Genomic DNA, 18,621 nt, shown 5'->3' on the forward strand with positions numbered 1-18,621 from the left:
GAACCAACATATTATCCATGACTTGATCCATTCCCTCTCGAAAGAGAGTTATGAAAACTCGAGTGAGTAGTCTGGATCGAGGATTACGTGATAAATAGATAGAGATAGAGAAAGAGAAAGAGAAAAAGAGAGAGAGAGAGAACTTGGATATAAATAAAAAATGAGAAGGATAAGAGAGCTGCCTCAGCAACGTCACGCTCGAGTTAGACGAGTGGATCTAGAATATCGAGAGCTCGAAGCTCGAGCTCATTAACGTGTTCAAAAGGGAGACCTTGGCTTTCTCGCACCTCAAAGATTTCTTTTTTTATCTTTCATCTCTCTCTTCAAAAAAAAAAAGAAAAAAAAAAGAAAAAATGAAAAAATGAAAAAATAAAAAAAATGAAAAGAACAATTCTCAAAGTCATTCAACATTATTAATACGTATATAATATATATATTATATATATATATATAAATATAATATAAATATATATATACATATTTCTCTCATTTAATAAATCGTCTATGTATTATATATATATATATATATATATATATATATATATATATATATATGATATAGTTAATCGAATCTCATTCGTAATTTTTCCAAACAACAAATATTTTCTATATCACCTGTTCGACGAGAATAAGGGGGAGAAAGAGAGAAAGAGAGAAAGAGAGAAAGAGAGATGTTCACCACGATCGCGACAAGCGCGGTTTACCACGATGCATTAGCCGCTTGTCATTCTGACGTATCAATTAAAATAGCGTTTCACAGATATAACATCTTATTAATATTATCACGCTGCTGCGCGATGGCTTCGGACCTGAATGTCACGGATAGCTAACTCGTACGCGTTATTATCTAAATCGCTGGTAAACGAACGTCTACGTTTATTACGATCTACGTGAGATATATGAGATAATTAAAAAAAAAAAAAAAAAAAAAAAAAGAAAAAAAAACGAAAAAGATTGTATTATAAAAAAATTCACGATCTCGATCGACCACCGTATATATAATTTATATAATCAATTTTAAAGCTGACACTCTCGCGACTCGGCTTTATATATATATATATAAAAGAAAAAAAGAAAAACAAAAAAAAAAGGAAAGCAAAAAAGAAAAGAAGAAATTGCACAAACAAAATCGTAACATTCGCGACTTCGATATGAGAAAAGAGACATTCGATAAGGGGTAACACTATCTTTTACATACAAATGATCAACGAAATGTTTTAAGTCGCTTCGTGATATCTCGTAATGTATCAAGTTACTTCGCGAAACGCTAAAAGAGCGATTTCGTGCTAACCAATCGATTCTAGAAATTACCTTCATTTTACAACTCTTTATATATATATATATATATATATATATATATATATATATAACATATATATATATATATAACAAAAAAAAATGGATAAACAGATGTTATCAACTTAACCGAATGAAAACTTAAGTACTAGCTAACATTACTGAATGAGTAAAAAAGAAGAAAAAAGAAGGGAAAAGAAAAAAAAATAGAAAACGAACAAGCCTTCAAATGAAATTATTAGTTTTCCCGGAAGAGAATGAATGAGATCGACGATCGAAGATCGATTTTAATTTTTTACCAAGTTTTTTTAACGATAACGATAATGAAGATAATCGATGTTACAAGGTTCGATCAATCCAGTATGATCATTATAACGCGTCCTTATTAACGTTTCTCGGAAAATGTCGATAAAACGAGAAAGCTGATTTATATTAAAGTAGTAATTTAAAGGATGGTGTACGCTACATCTTCGATGAATTACAAACTCGATTACCGTGTCAAATTTGATAATAATAAACAAGTTAAACGAGAAAAAGGAAAGTGTAAACTATAACAAGAACAACAACAACAACAACAACAACAACAACAAAAGAAAAAGTAAAGAATATAACGATACGGATTGGTAATTAATCTACAATTCTATTCGTCTTAAGTACAAGTCGATAATTCTTTCGAGATCGATGGCTAACTCGAAAGTTACTTACGACAGCGTTTTACAAGAGGACTGGAAGAGCTTCTTCTCTTTTATGTTACGCCGAAACGGATACCTACATCTTCTGCATACCTACAAGTATTCCTTTCGCAGGTGACACGTGACAAGCTTTATCCGAGCTCTCTTCTATCCCACGATCCTTACGTCCGTGAGTTAAGACTCTCCCGAAGTCTTCGTCTTCGTATTTCCCTCTACGAATTGCGAACAAGATAGAAGAAGGAATCCAAGTAGAAATAGAGATAGAAAGAAAGAGAGAGAGAGAGAGAGAGAAAGAGAGATAAGCATGAGATATTTACGCTTTCACTAGAACAAACTCTGTATTAACATTTGATCGTAAGATCTACAAATTTTAGATCGTCCTATAAAAATATTTACTAGAAAATTAATAAAATGATATGACAATTTTTTCAATGAATTGATTAAATCATTTCATATTATTACTCAAATTAAATCATTACAAATTATAATAATATTATTATATAAATCTCTTGGATAAGAAAGAAACGTGCTCTATTTTCTCTCTCTCTCTCTCTCTCTCTCTTTCAGCTTCTAATTTCCATTGAACTCTTTGATCCAACGAGACAAAGAGTTCAATGAGATTTTAACGACTCGTTTGCGATACCTCGAGTCTGGATACGTGGGCGTAGGGCATGGGCGTTCAAGAGGAAGTCTTCCTCGACAGGGGTCCTCAACTCGTTTGTCAGAGTCGATCGTAAAATATGTTATACTTTTCCTTCCTTCCTTCCTTCCTTCTTTTTTTTTTGCTTCTCTTCCTCTTCTTCCTCTTCTTCCTCTTCTTCCTCTTCTTCTTCTTCTTCTTTCTTTTCTTTTCTTTTCTTTTCTATTCTCTCTCTGTCTCTCTCTCTCTCTCTCTCTCTCTCTCTCTCTCTCTCTCTCTCGCTACGATGACCACATCATTGTAGGATAGTTTCTCGAACACCTTCTTCAAGAATGACGAGTCCGACGAACGAGAACGATTTACGAGCTGGCAAGCTCGTCGTCTCTGATAATTGAATTGGCACCATTAATCGCGTGTTTCAACGCAATTCTCTTTTCTCCTTCCTTTTTCATTCTTATTTGCCAAGTCACGTAACGTTCTGTCGTATCAAAAGAAAAAGAAAAAAAAAGAAAAAAAAAAAAAAAAGAAAGAAAGAAAGAAAGAGAAAAAAAGAAAAGAAAGGTCAATGAACCGGAAGTCTTACTGCTTGATAAATAAACTCGAAAAATTCGACGAATTTGAAAACAAATTCAGTTTTAAATAGCTCCCTGTCTATATAACTCTAACGCGTAATTATTTTTCTCGTACGTGATGGTAGAGTGGAATGTAAAAAAGAATTTATCGACAGACGAAACGCAATCTGGTTTCGTTTTGCCATCGAGACCAACTAAACCGTTTTCTTTCGTTTTCGTTTTCTTCTTTTTCTTTTACTTTCTTTTTTCTTTTTTTTTTTTTTCTTTTTTCTTTTTTGCTCACAAACGTTAGTCGACCACTCGAGTATCGAAAAATAAATTTGCCGTTGCCGGAGGGATTAATACCAGGCGCCAGGGAGTACTTGACTCTAATCGAAATAGAAGAATTCATGATAGAGAAGAGAAATCCGTAAATAAAATAAACGATTACACGCGAAGAAGATTCTATGAATCTGCCAGCTTGAAACAGACCATGTTCTTGTTTTATAAGATATTGATTTATAGAAACCCATTAAGATGGGAGCATTGAAATTTTCCATCCAAGCAATTTCTAAAACGTTCACGATCAAAATAAATAAAAATTGATCTAAATGATTATTATTTCTATCCAAACATTTAAATCTAACGAAGAAAGGAATAATATTTAAGGAAAGAAAAAAAAATTAAAAAAAAAAGAGAGAGAAAAGAAATAAATAGAAAAGGAGAACTAAATGATTTCTTCTATTTTCTATAATCCATCAGATAATTTGGTAACGAGAACGGTGTGTAATGATTGCTAACAGGTGATAATGATGATCGATGAAGGCGAACGACCGAGAGACTCATTTCCATGCCGACTTCATCGAAACTCGTCAAGTGAGACGTATGTTTCTTAGTATTTCAAAATGAATTTCCACTAAAAGATATATATCGAGGCTTCAGGCAACTTGAATACCTTCTCTCACGTGTTTCATCGATAGCAAATATTCTCTTTCTTTCTCTCTCTCTCTCTCTCTCTCTCTCTCTCTCTCTCTCTCTCTCTCTCTCTCTTTCTATTACTATACGTATAAATTTATATAATAAATATAAAAGATTTTAACACATCAAATAAAATGATCAGAATTTTTTTGATATTTCTCAAAAAGAATTTCTTCTAATCTAGATCGTACAACTTCTGATTTAAATACGTACTTATAGTACGTATCACGTGAGAGAGTTAAACGTTCCTTACAATCTACAAGTGAGAGAAAGATGAAGGTATGTGAATGCTTGTAGAAGGTAAACGAGCTCGATTAGTGGGTGTATGAGAAAGTGAGAGGTACTGAGAAAACGAAGAAAGCATGAAAGAGATAGGGAGAGAGAGACAGAGAGAAAGAGAGAGAAAGAGAGAGAAAGAGTGGCGGTTCGAAGTAACCGCTGAAATTGCCATGAAATTATCTGCCAGTTAACTACGAGAGATCTTTTTTACGAAACGATATAACCAGACGAGGTCGATATATATCGCCACGCAAATTGCGTCGAGCTTCTCGCGTTTCATCGCCGCTGTGTACGCCCACTCACTCATTCTCTCTCTCTGTCTCTCTCCCTCTATCTTTCTCTATCTTTCTCTCTCTTTCTCTGCTTGTACGCATAAACGTTTACGCAATATCACAAGTCCGTCTTTTTAATACTTAAGTAATGTCCGTTGGCTATTTGTTCGTGCACTTTTGTACATAAACAAATTTTTAAAAATGAAAGTATCATTCTCATCGGGTCATTCAAAAATCATTGACATTCGTATTCCATCAAAATCACGTGTATAATAAGATCTTATCCTTGGCTTTCACAAAATGCTTTTCACCATGCAAGTACTATCTTTACGACCTTGTAAATTGTAAAGGATCGGACAACGTTGAGAATAAATGATCCTTTCCATTTAAAACTTTCAACGTTTACAAGTAATGATAACGTCAATGTATTTATATTATACATAATTTTTACAAATTTTATATTTAAAAATATCGTTTTAGAAAAATATTCGATACTTCGATAAATTTAATTAGTTATTTCATTATTAGAAAAAAAAGTCATAAGAATCGAAAGGAATCAATAATAGAACATGAAAATTTTGATTGAATTTAGGCAGCCATTAGCTCGACATCATTTGCGTTACATTTTTTTATAATAATTATTTGATCGCAAATAATATCGATTGCCCGGGTCTCACCACTTGGAGGTTGCTGCATACGGAGACCCACGAGCTATGACTCTACTTCTAATATTTTAAAGCCAAATATATAAAAATCAGATTAATTATTACATATCCAATAATAAATTATTATAATTTGGAAAAAAATGCAAAGTCAACTGCGAAACGAATCAAAAATTTTTTTCTAATCAATCAAGATTAGGCGAAAATTTTATGAATCCGTTTAATAACGACCTACCTACCCGATACCCGTGAAGGAATAGAGTCCTTGTATGTAACTCTATTCCCAAATTATAATGTACATATTATATTGAAATAAATAAAAAAAGTATTTATAAACATAAAACACCTAAACCATTTTATAATTAAATAATAAAGAAATCGATATAATACGCGAATTTTATACAATAAATCAGTACCAATCTGTAATAAAACATTTTATAATTAAAAACAAGTAGTAACCTGTAATAAAACATTTTATAATTAAAAATAAGTAGAAACCTGTAATAAAACATTTTATAATTAAAAATAAGTAGAAACCTGTAATAAAACATTTTATATTTAAAAATAAATAGCAATCTGTAATAAAACATTTTATAATTAAAAATAAGTAGCAACCTGTAATAAAACATTTTATAATTAAAAACAAGTAGCAATCTGTAATAAAACATTTTATAATTAAAAACAAGTAGGAATCTGTAATAAAAACATTTTATAATTAAACATGCAACAATTAAAATAATATGACGTCTTCTATATGATATTTCGTCAAGTCACCTATGAAAATAAAATATTTAAACCATTTTATAATTAAATAATAAGAAATCGATATAATACGCGAATTTTATACAATATATCACCAGCTATCTGTATTAAAACATTTTATGCAAGAAGCAGCAATCAAAATAATATGATGTCATCTATGTAATGTATAATCAGTCATCTGTGAACAGAAAATATCCGATGTATTAAACAAAAAGAAATTAATACAATATGGTAATTTTATATAATGAAACAATAACCTGTGGAGAAGAAATTTATAATGATAATACTTCCTGAAAATAGAATATATATTAAAATAATTATTATTTTAAATTCTCACTAATACACGCATACACACACTCAATCATATAGGAAAATAATAACCGACGAAGAATGAAACAGAATCTTGCCAATTTAGACGATGTTTCCTGAAACAGAAATCACTCTATGTAGATTAATTAAAAATTTCTTCATCTTAAACGAAAAAAAAAAAATAAAAAAAAAAAAAATAATTCCGGACAATTCATTCTCCAATGCTTTTCATTCGTTGTTATTCCAATTTCATCATTCCAATACTCAATAATCAAATAGATTATCACTTACTCACATTATTACCTTTCTTTGATGTTTTTATCATCCGGAAAACCTAAAATCAAAATCATTTTTATATAATAGATTTATATTTTCTATTAATTTATTTTTATGTCATATATGATAGTATTACAAACCTTGAAATATTATTTTTGAGACTGATGATAATATCCATTGATAAAGGGACATTTTTCATTGCCTATTGTTCCTTATATTTAACCTTGAAACTTCAAAATTTGTTACTCTCTGTAACAAAAAACTATATAAAAACGTATGTGTGGAAAAATGAAATCCTATGTACAATCCATGGCCAAATAGTTTTACTTTAATAATTTAATAAATCTTATAGTATATATTTAAAAATCTTATGATATATATATATTAAAAAACCTTATGGTATATATTTTTAGCCACAGATTGTAATGCTAAAATATAAAAAGTAAATATTAAAATAGCAAAAAAAAAAAAACTAGTATTTAACATATCGAATTTTCGATGCATTAGAAAATGTATTTTATTTTTAAAAAGAAATAGATATTTACTACACTCGACTTTTATGTATAAATATATAAATAAAAGAATATTTGCATATTAAATTGACAATTTTTTAATACAACAATTAAAAGTTAAATATCGCAATTAAATAAAATTAAATATTGTACTTAAACAACAATTAAAAATATAGATATTGCAAATTATTCAAGACACGTTATAAAAAAAAAGAAGATTAGCGAATATTTCATTATATTTAAGAATTAATTTAAATCGCGTTTAAAAGGGAAAGAAAAATGTACTGTATCTTGCATCGTATTACAAAATGCATACACAATTTTATACACCCCCATGACCATATCCTTAATGAGATCAGATTTATATTTAATCAATAGATAACATATATCTTATTTTATTACGTTTATACTAACGCGAAGTATGTAGTTACATCAAGAGTGTATGATGTTATATATTATATCATTTATATATAAGACAACATCTTTTCAATTTATTAAATTATGAAAAAATATACTTGTACATTTTCACAACTTTAGAACCAGCTATTTCGAGTACGCATGTGAAATAGTAATATGCAATATGAAATGTTAAAGAGAAATAAAATTAAATATAGAAATTTTAAATACATATAGGATATATTTAATATTTTATAATTAGCAATTTATTTTATCACTACAGATTGCTTTAGCAGATCTTCCTCCCTAATCTCATCAAGTCTTATAGATTTTTAATCAGAATAATTGAAATCTCTATAATAAGATTATGATAATGATGATGGTGATGGTGATGGTTATCACATATGAGTCATTTTACAACTCATGATATTAAAAGGAATTACTTATCCTTTAATAATTATAAAAAATATATATAATTATCCCGAAATAAAAATCTATGTGCTTGAATATGCAGGTGCATTCCTGAATGCAAACCTGTAACTATTCTATTTTCATCCACACTTCTGAGTATGGACCAGCCTTTTCATACGTTTTATTTATATACCAAGATTTACACATTTTTATTCCAAAAAAACAATCATATTTCTTCCATATATCCATTCCTTCCATAAACATTTCTTTAATATTCACCATCATATCATTCATTCATTTCCTCCTCATATTTATTATGAATCTTTCATAAATCTATATGTATATTTATATATAAAAATACTTTCTCTTATATAATTATCGACTCTTTCATTTCATATTTATTTGTTGATAACTTTGGAATACAAATGTATACTCTTGACATATTTTAGGCACTCCTGAGTGCAAGGCTGTTATTTTTGTATCATATCGCTCGCTTAGCAAGATTTATACATTTCTAATCAGAACGATATAAAAAATTTTTTTCATTCGTTTGCACACTATTTAAATGAAATTAAATTGTTATGTTAGGAGGATTATAAAAATATTCTCGATTTATTATTATATAACTTTTATTTCTTTAAAAAAATATCATAAGATTGTAATAATTAAATTATTATATTATATACTCATTATATACTTTCAAATTTTCATTCATATATTTTGGATATTCTGAAGGAGAAATGTATATACTTACTATAATATGTTCATCTGCATTCCTGCAGGTATGTACTTACTGTGAACCTATCATAATGCACTCCTGAGTGCAGGCAAGCCATTTCAATCGTTTCATTTATATACCAAGACTTATGCATTTTTATACCAAAAATAAACATATTTCTCTCACACATATATATAAATAAATTTATTAATAATCTTTATATTATTCATTGTATCTTCTTAATATTTCTTATGCAATTTTCACATATATACAAAAAAAAAATACTCCTTTCTCCTCTCTCTCTTTCTCTTTGTCTCTCTTTCTCATATATATATACTTATTAATCCTCTTATTTCATATTCATTTATTCATAATTTTGATATAAAAATGGATACCCTTGATATATTTTAATATGCACTCCTGAGTGCTGGCTGCCATTTATGTCGCTTCATTCATCTAGCAAGACTTACACATTTCTTATCAGAATGACTCAAATTTTCTTTTGATTGATTGTATATCATTTAAATATCTATCATTCAGTTATTACATATGGAATAAAATGAAATTTCATTTGTTGATTGTTATGTAAGTTTAATGTATTGAAAAGAATATCACTAGAAATTGACATATTTATATATTTCTTCATTAAGTATTCCTATTAGTCCATTCATTCATTCATATTTAATCATTCCAAATGCGAAATGTGTATCCTTACTATAATATGTTCATTTGCATTCCTGAATGCAATCATGTACTTACTTTGAACCTATCATAATGCACTCCTGAGTGCAGGCAAGCCATTTCAATTGTTTCATTTATATACCAAGTCTTATACTTTTTTATTCCAAAAATAATCATATTTCTCTTACATATGTATAAATATTTGTTAATAATCTTTATATTATTCATTGTATATTCTTAATGTTTTTTATGAAACTTTCATATATATATAGAAAATAAAAATACTCCCTCTTTCTCCTCTCTCTTTCTCTTTGTCTCTCTTTCTCTTCGTCTCTCTTTCTCATATATATTTACTTATTAATTCTCTTATTTCATATTCATTTGTTGATACTTTTGGAATAAAAATGGATATCCTTGATATATTTTAATATGCACTCCTGAGTGCTGGCTGCCATTTATGTCGTTTCATTCATCTAGCAAGATCTATACATCTTCTTATCAAAATGATGCAAAAAAATTTATTTATTTTTGATCATTCTAAGAAATGTATATTCTTACTATAATTATATTCATCTGCATTTCTGAATGCAGGCATACCCTTTTTCGTTGTAAACATCAAGTCTTGTAGATTTTTAATCAGAATAATCAGTATAAGTAGAATAAGCAAAATAAGTAGAATAAGCAGAATAATCAGAATAATGAAAATCTGATTACAAAAGAATAATGAGGATGATGATGATGATAACGATAATGATTACCACATATGAGTTATTTAATAACTCGTGGTAAAAGTAGGAAGTTGTAAAAATGTTTTTACAATCCTGTGTTCACATTATTTACCGCATAAGGGCCTTTGAGCGACCCGCGGTAGTGCTGTGTTGACATGTAGGTATGAAATATGCATATATCTCGTATATATACATACACTTTATGCAGTTATGAAAATGAAAGAGAAAAAATATATGATTATTCTGAATTAAAAATCAACATGCTTGGGTATCCAGGTGCACACTCCTGAGTGCGATGTTGCAGCAGATCACGAACGTCCACACAATATTTAACGAGCGTGACTCTAGTTTTGTAATTAAAAATCTACTTCAAGAAAAGACTCTACTTTAAAACTTTCAAATGCAAGGACTCGACTTTAATTTAAAATGGAAAAAGGACTCGATTATAATTTAAAAAGAAAAATGCAATGACTCGACTTTAATTTAAAATGTAAAAAGAGGGAGGACTCGACTTTAATTTAAAATGTAAAGGAAGGGGACGACTCGACTTTAATTTAAAATGTAAAGGGAGGGCGACTCGACTTTAAATAAAAGAAAAAAAAAAAATATGCAAGGGACAAGACTATACTTTAAAATGAAAAATTGACTCTACTTTTAAGAAACTCAATGACTTGACTTTACTTTAAGAAGAAAACAAAATTGCAAAGACTCTATTAATTAATAATGACACTGCAAAAGCTTGATTCTAATCTCAAAGACCGTACGCGAGTGCGGAACGACGTAGCAAGGAGATGGAATGGTCCATCATCTCCATCCAGGAACATACTACTACGAGCATAAGTGTCAACGTGATAAAAAGGTAAAGGGGATTTTGATAAGACCACAAGCCATTAACGAAGTGTTCGACATGCCGACCAACTTTGAAAAATGACTTGTAGTCGATAGTTGCCCTCTTGAGCCACAATTTGTGGGGGCCTCTTCAGCAAATAGCCTCTTCTTGCTTCGTGCCCTATTCACTGCATTGGAGCATTCCCTACGTGCGACGCAAGATAAGTTTACGCATCAAAAAACGCCCTACCGTTCAAAACAACACACCCACAAAAATTGGCATGCCGCAGTGGATTATATTATAAGAATGAAATTGTCCCTAATCTAAACCGACCTAATCCCGACCTGATCTCACTTTACGCAACAAGACTCAAACCACTCGTGTAACGCACGCACTGAACGAGACGCAATAAACGCAAGCTAAAAGGAGTTGGGAAGTAATCAACACATTCGCTGGTTTTTTTTTGTTGTTCTTTTCATTACTTAACCTAACGAGCGGTAAGTGCTTGCGACGTAAAGTATCAATTTCTTCTAAATAGTATAACCACTGAGGTCATGGCAAAATTCGTGAATGAGTCACCCCAAACGGCACTGACGAATCCCAACACGTATTCTCAACTGCGTTTTCTATTCTACCTGGGTGCGTCTCGATTTTCTAATTATCTTTATTTGTTTATTTATTTAATGTAAAAAAAAAAAAAATAAATAAAAATAAAAATAAAAAATTCATATATAAATATTTGAACTAATCCGTAAAGCTATCCTAGCCTGTGGACAATCAATGGACTCAAAGAATCCACCAACTGTGCACAATTACACAGGCACATTTAATCGAATGCTCCAGCAGACATTATATTCATTCTAATCGTTGAACCTATTATAAACTAAGATTAACTGCTTGCACTTAAAAGATGAAATAAGTTTCGATAAAAAATCTAGATCCACGAGAATTGTAATATTTCCATTTTACGCACGCAAATATATTCTACTCTGAGCAAAGGCTCACACAAAAGGAGGAGGAGGAAAAGGTTGATAATGATGATGATAATAATTATAATAGTTACCACGTCGTGGTAAAAGTAGAGTTGTAAAAATATTTATACAACTCTAATATGCATACCGCATAAGGGCCTTTGAGCGACCCGCGGTAGAGCTGTGTTGACATGTAGGTATGAAATATGCATATATCTCGTATATATACATACACTTTATGCAGTTATGAAATTTCAGGATTAAAAAAAAAATATATAGATTCATAAACATTTCAAGAATCGCGAAGTGCAAGCGTTAATTTATAACTAAGTATCGAACGAGTTCAAAATCCTTTGCTAAGTTCAAAAGATATGGGATGCAATCTAATGTTCTCATTGAGTGCAAAGTTTTTCGAACTGTTCTGATACTGATACATCGCGCAATGCAAAGTCTCAGCAAAAAGTGTGTAAAAAAAAAAAAAATAGAAAAAAAATAAAAAGAATAAAAGATAATTCAGACATGCTGAAAGATCGTAAAATTTGCTGAAACTTCACGAATCCCCGGAGACAAGACTTCCCACTTCTGAGTGGGAATCGGATCCAACGTCTTCCGGTCCCTACCTACTTATTTAAAATTAATTTTGACATTCACTCAGAAAAGGTATGCTACCTGCCTGCCTATTACCTATATTTAAAAAGTGCAAAGCATTCACACCAACACATACACTCCACGGTTCTCTCACATGCCACCAGGGTGCAAAAGCCTACACTAGAGAGTATGCCCCGGGACACCTCCGACACCCCAGTTCAAACGCGTATTGTTCTAATGTATTAGGAGTACGTACCAATTGCTGTAATCGACTGCCACGGCTAATGATTATTGCATATATGACTAAAGCAAAAATACTAGTACATACTAGTATATACATGGATACTAGTAATAAATACGAGTATTTAAAATTTTCCACAGAAAAAAATGTGGTAACTATGTAAAACGATATTAATACAATAAGATATTTATTTATTATTAATTAAAAAGTTATCGCGAAACGATGTACAATACACCACCTAAAACGCACATACAAGTGCAAGGTACATCGTGCAATCACCAGCACAATGACAGCCGCCAATAAGGAAAAATATTAAAACTTAACCCACGCAAACTGTTTCTCACCCATACGAGTAACACCTGGGCAAACGCATAGATGAGAACGCAGAAAGCATGGGGGGGAGAAACGGGTATTAGTATAATTAGAGCTGAAAATCCTGAACTAAAAAATGATTAACTTATAAACTAGGCCTAAACGGGCTGTGACTCTACGAGTCTCATTGCTTACCTTATTAGCAAGGACTCAAACAAAAGGAGGAAGAGGGGGAGGGAATTAATGATGATAATAATTATAATAGTTACCACGTTGTGGTAAAATTAGAGTTGCAAAAAACCTTATACAACTCTATTACATTGCACACCGCATAAGGGCCTTTGAGCGACCCGCGGTAGAGCTGTGTTGACATGTAGGTATGAAATATGCATATATCTCGTATATATACATACACATTATGCGGTTATGAAATTGGATAATGAGAGAATATTTATTGAAAAATTTAATTTATTGAAATATTTAATTTATTAAAATATTTAATTTATTAAAATATTTAATTTATTAAAATATTTAATTTATATTAAAAAACAACCTCGGACGATTCCTTTCATTAAATGGCTGTTCTAATGAAAGAACGGGATTATGATCCACCAATTAACTGACAGAATCTATCCGTCGCGAAATGGGTTTATCTTCTTGCTCATTTATTGATACATCGATATATCGAAATATCGAAGTAGTTCGCGATTAAATAAACTAAGAACGAAGCAATGCATGTAAACGTAAATTACGTTACAATGCTTTTATTTATACGAAATCGGGTAAATGAATGCCCGATTTCATAACTAATAACGCGAGCAAACGTTAAGAAAGAAAAAGAGTGCTAATTAACAGCACTATCAATTAAATATACAAATCCGATGAAACAAGAAGATCCTATCCTGACATAATAATAAAAACATCAGAAAAAGAGATATACTAGAAACTACACATATAGGGAACCACTCGTTAAATAAGAACCAAAGGTCTTATTAACGGACACTTTTGCTCGTTTTGGACAGAAGACATTTACGAATACAACCAGAAACCCGTGCTGATATGGACCTTTCATCCTCAGCATGATGGGCACCGGAGGAACTTTAAATTTTTTTCACTTACTCCTTAAGAAGTTCTGCGATGGCTCCAAAACACTCGTCCCCCTCGACGTAGGTCGAACGATGTCGTGAAGTTGGTTGATCTGTAATTAACAAATTGGCACAAAAGAAAATTAATTATTTTTTCCATATCAAAGGAATATGTTCAATGAATGAAAATGATTAAAAAAAAGTATATATATATACATATATATATGATTTAAATAATGAATGAGAAGTAACGATTAGAATAAAGAAATATACTAACATGTGATTGTATCCAGACGAAGCTTTATATTCGTCGTTAAAGATGATGAGGATGAACACTTTATATTCACACTTTCGACCAGTACAATATTTTTTCGCAACGCAATCCTCTTCCACCGGATTTGGCCGAAAATGTGTTATTATTCTAATAACGCGGCGAAAATAAATGATCTTTTGTTTAAACAAGAATATGACACAAGTTCTTGTTCTTTGATTCACTGACGCGACCGAGATATTCTAATCGGCGAACAACACTGACTCTAATTCGCGATTTGAATTGATTTTTTATTAAAGCAACCTGTTCGGTTGCAAATAATTAAAAATACTTTTTCACGAACAAGCACTGACTCTATGATCGCATTGCGCGCGATCAACAACTGTTGCCTTATGAACTAAAAAAAAAAAAATGGACACATAAAAAATGTGTCATTGAATATCCTTTAAAACAAAACTGTAGTGTATTTTATAATAAATTGTATATTTTATATAATAATTATATATAAATACTATTATCAATTGATCCATTATTGTGAAATTGTATATTAATAAAATATATATTTAATAAATCTAATCTTAAAAGAAAAAAAAAAAAAAGAACATCATTCTCAAGATGTAACTGCAAAACTTAAAAACTATATCTAAATAATAAATTAGATCAAAACAAACGTACAATTATCGCGATGATATCGATTTCATAAAAATAAATTTGATCGCAATAAGGTTATGTTCATAGAAATATATTAATTATGTCGATACCTATAATTAAATAGATATAGCATTATATACTACAATAATACAAGAAACAGTGTTATATTAATAATGATATATATATACATATATAATATTTAACGATTAAACGTATCTTGAATTATATCTATTACTTTAATATAAATCACAGTGTAAACTATAATTCTCATTCTCTAGTACTTATGGAAAAATAATGAATAATATTAAAAATAAAAATTTTCCAATACACCGAACGTCAGCCTTTCGCCCGACAGTGCTTACGTTGTACCATATAAAAATATATGAACACCATAAGCAATATCGGTTACCGGATCTCACCACATGGAGGTAGCTGCGTATGGAGATCCATATTTAATTTGGAAAAATTGATGAAAAGAAATGAATAAATGCGCATTACGAAAACCTGTATACATTACTACGACATATATGTATATATATATATTCTATGTATATATATTCTTTATAATTAGAGACCTACTTCTTTATTCCAAGTTGTCGATTTATTCCAATGAATAAATCTAAAATCAAATTGCATAGGACTTCGTATTAAAATATTATAATAAAATATATATTCTTAAATATCTTTCCTTACTTGCTCTCGTGCTAACACGTCTTGTCTCGTCAAGAACGTAATCCGTACTAATTTGTATCGTATCCTTTTAACCTCTACGTACCGTGAGTGATACACTCGCTCGATCATTGATGTTTTGTTTATGTACTAGTTTGAAGGACCTATTTCCTGGAATTCTGGCAAAGAGAAACAAATGTAAAATCAATATAGTCGATTGTTCACATCGACATTACTCAGCCGTAAAAATTCCTGGAACTTCGTAGGCTGTATGTTTATTATTCTTCTCCGAGTGTTACCTATCTCTCTCTATTACGTATGCGTTGTATTCTTAAAAAGAAATAAACATACCAGCACGTAAGACAAAGGTTAACAACTACGTACGTGATAAATGTATGAGATAGATATGTGTGTGTATATATATATGTGTGTGTATGTCGTGTATATATACCACATGCGATTTTCATACACGCGTATATATCTCATTATTAATATATATATGCTATGGATATTTGACTATATACTGATGATATATACATATATATATATACATATATGAGAATGAGATTCTCATATCGCGTATATATATATATATATATATATATATATATATATATACATATGCGATTTTCATATATGCATATATATACTCGTATGAAAATCGAATATAACAGAAAATTCGATAGTTCCAGATAATTTAACAAGCGATTATTAATTAGAGTATCGTTAATAAATAAGATAATTACCTATATCGTGAAAATAAACTCGAACAATCAAAAAAAAGTTATTACGTAGTAGTCGTTACAGGAGACGCCAAATCGTCGATTTCTTTTTTCGTGGATATTTCTTAAACGCGATGATATCTCGTTCTGCAAACGATACACACAAGAAAATGTCTTTTAAGGAATCGATTGATATATTGGAAAAGGATGCACATTAGAAAAAAAATTATGTTAATTGTTTATAATTAAGACTATGACGAAACACCGTGCAATCTATCGAACAAATAAAAAGAAAATGGCGTGAACATTACCGGCAACGAATTAACTAGGCCCCTCCCCTTTCTCACTTCTCCCGCGAAAAATTAAAAATTTATTTTTCTATCTATTATTATGAATTAAAATATAAAATAAACTATTACGGCATGTTAATTAGCGTAAATTTGAATTATTAGAATCATAAAAGTTAATAACTATTGTTTAATTAAATAATTAATAAAAAATTAATTCCTATCGTATGTACGTAATTTTACACCTACACATACTTAACTTGCTATCGTAAGTCAAAAGATATACATACAGATAATTATTAAATAATATAATGAAATAATATATATATATATATATATATATATATATGTAAATACTCTCTCTACATTTAATATGTCGTAAGATTTTTTATTTATAAATGTCTAATAATTTTTAATTAAAAATTTTTCATGATTTATCTAATACGTATATACTTTTAAATTCAACGCACGAGATCATCTCTCAAATTTTTCTTTATGCCGTCTTGCACGTTCTTGAAAATCTTATTATAATAAAAAATTAACAATTACAACAAAAATTACATTTTCTTACACTTTTTAATAATGCATTATCTCGAACATATTAAAATCGCGAGAATAATCTTTTACATCACTGATACAATTTTGTTTCTGATTGGTCAGAATCAGAATTGTATGAAATCAAATTTTCTGATTGGTTCATTATGTAAAGAAGAAAAAGAAAAGTAGTTCAATGAATTTCTTGAATATCAACAAAAATAATTAATATTCATATCGGAATTTGTTTAAAACTTATGTCAAATTTTTATATTTATACATATATATTATTTTATATTACATATTTATACATTTATACGTATATATTATACAACGATAATAACCACAAGTATAACCTAATTTCAACAATATGTTAAACTAAATAAATTCGATATAGGTATAATATTATTCATACATATAATACATTATCCATCTTTATTTTTTCAATATAAAATGAAATTAATTTTTTGTTAATCAAATATTATATTCCATTTAAGTAAAACTCTTATTGTTATTATTAATTAATGTAATAAAATTTTCATTTATATTAACATAGTACTTATTTCAGCATTGAACAACACCATAAGTCTTCTTTATTGATTGTGGAGTCACAATTTAGCGGCTTTGAATAGCTAATTAGGATCATTATGGTTATATTATCGTTTTATACTGATATCATCTAAGAAGTTTAATTAGGAACGCGGAGTCATTAAGTCTTCTTTAGATTTTGTGAGATATATTACAGATATCGAATGTATTTAATGATAACGAGCAGGTAATTGCTTCGATTATTTTTTTTTTTTAGAAGTAACGATATTTATATTAAAAAAAAGATAAACCCGTAGAAATAGATCGACGAAAATGAGACTTCTTTTTTTATCAAGCTACGTTATAAAAGAAAAGTTAAAATTTTAATTAATTATTATTAATTTACGTATTTATCTCTTCTAGAAATAGATTGCTATATATTTTTTACTATTTATATAATTAAAAAATCTATATATATATATATATATATATATATATATATATATATGCGTATGTGTATGTATATATATATAGATACTCTAGATTTTACTAATAGGTATTGTATTAGTATCAAACTCCATTTGATATAAAACGAAAAAATGTACAATCGTTAAGTTTTAATGAACGATCTCATAGCAAGGAAGTCACGTGAGATTGAACGATGATCGGAATTTGTCGCGATTAAGTTTCCACAGCAAGTTTCGTTACGAGAATAGATGCTTGAATAGCTCGAAGGGATTAGAGAAACGCGAGATCATTATTTATGCCTT

At 29.4% G+C, this 18,621-nt stretch overlaps 1 protein-coding gene and 1 long non-coding RNA gene across 3 annotated transcripts in view; one reads left to right on the forward strand and one right to left on the reverse strand.

The window, feature by feature from the left end:
* Positions 1 to 5,396, reverse strand: part of LOC146872382 (uncharacterized) — a 40,810-nt gene extending 35,414 nt beyond the window's left edge. Inside the window, exons 1-2 of one of the 2 annotated variants that reach the window (XR_014983293.1) lie at positions 2,632 to 5,392; positions 2,082 to 2,200 (exon numbers count right to left, since the gene is read on the reverse strand). This is a non-coding gene — a long non-coding RNA (uncharacterized LOC146872382). Of the gene's footprint in view, positions 1 to 2,001; positions 2,201 to 2,631 lie in introns of both variants that reach the window. The other variant, XR_014983294.1, reaches the window with a different exon arrangement.
* Positions 1 to 18,621, forward strand: part of wb (wing blister) — a 121,916-nt gene that overhangs the window by 90,320 nt on the left and 12,975 nt on the right. The gene's annotated exons all lie outside the window — the stretch shown is intronic.

This window comes from Vespa mandarinia, chromosome 19 (genome assembly GCF_050613455.1).
Source record: "Vespa mandarinia isolate Hongniang chromosome 19, ASM5061345v1, whole genome shotgun sequence".
NCBI classification, from domain to species: domain Eukaryota; kingdom Metazoa; phylum Arthropoda; class Insecta; order Hymenoptera; family Vespidae; genus Vespa; species Vespa mandarinia.